Source organism: Jaculus jaculus, chromosome 2 (assembly GCF_020740685.1).
Source record: "Jaculus jaculus isolate mJacJac1 chromosome 2, mJacJac1.mat.Y.cur, whole genome shotgun sequence".
Lineage (NCBI taxonomy): Eukaryota > Metazoa > Chordata > Mammalia > Rodentia > Dipodidae > Jaculus > Jaculus jaculus.
Window position 1 is genome coordinate 145,301,324 of NC_059103.1, and position 637 is coordinate 145,301,960.

Genomic DNA, 637 nt, shown 5'->3' on the forward strand with positions numbered 1-637 from the left:
TCGCTGGTGTACAACACACCACAGGCATGTAACACCTCCTGTCTCACACATCAGGGACTGAGGCTGTCTCTGGAGGTGTTAATGCTCCAATATTTTTGGCTTTATTTTCATGTTAAATGCGCACATCAGAGTAATTCCTTAACTAGAGAGAAACAGGTGCACATGGCAGTAAGTCCTGAGAGTGCCCAGCATGATGAGAACTGTGGGAGCATGTGAAGCATATTCTTAGCTCTTGCTATAACTGGATAACATCATCAGGTACTGGATACAAAATAGCTTTAAATCTATCCCTTGGCTTGGTCTTTATCAAATGTCTTAACAGAGAAAAGGAAACACTGATATTTTGTGTTTGCTCATCAATGATCTATGATGCATGAGTAATTGTTGTGCCTCTGCATATTCATATGAACATGCACATTTTATTTTTAAGAGACTTCAGGCCTGGAGAGATGGCTTAGTGGTTAAGGTACATGCCTGCCAAACCTAAGGACCCAGGTTTGACTACCCAGAACCCATGTAAACCAGACACACAAGGTCATGCATGTGCATAAGTTTATGCATGTGTATAAGGTGGTGCATGCATCTGGAGTGTCTAGAATCTCTGGTGAATCAATTCTCTGCTCCCCATGAGATTATT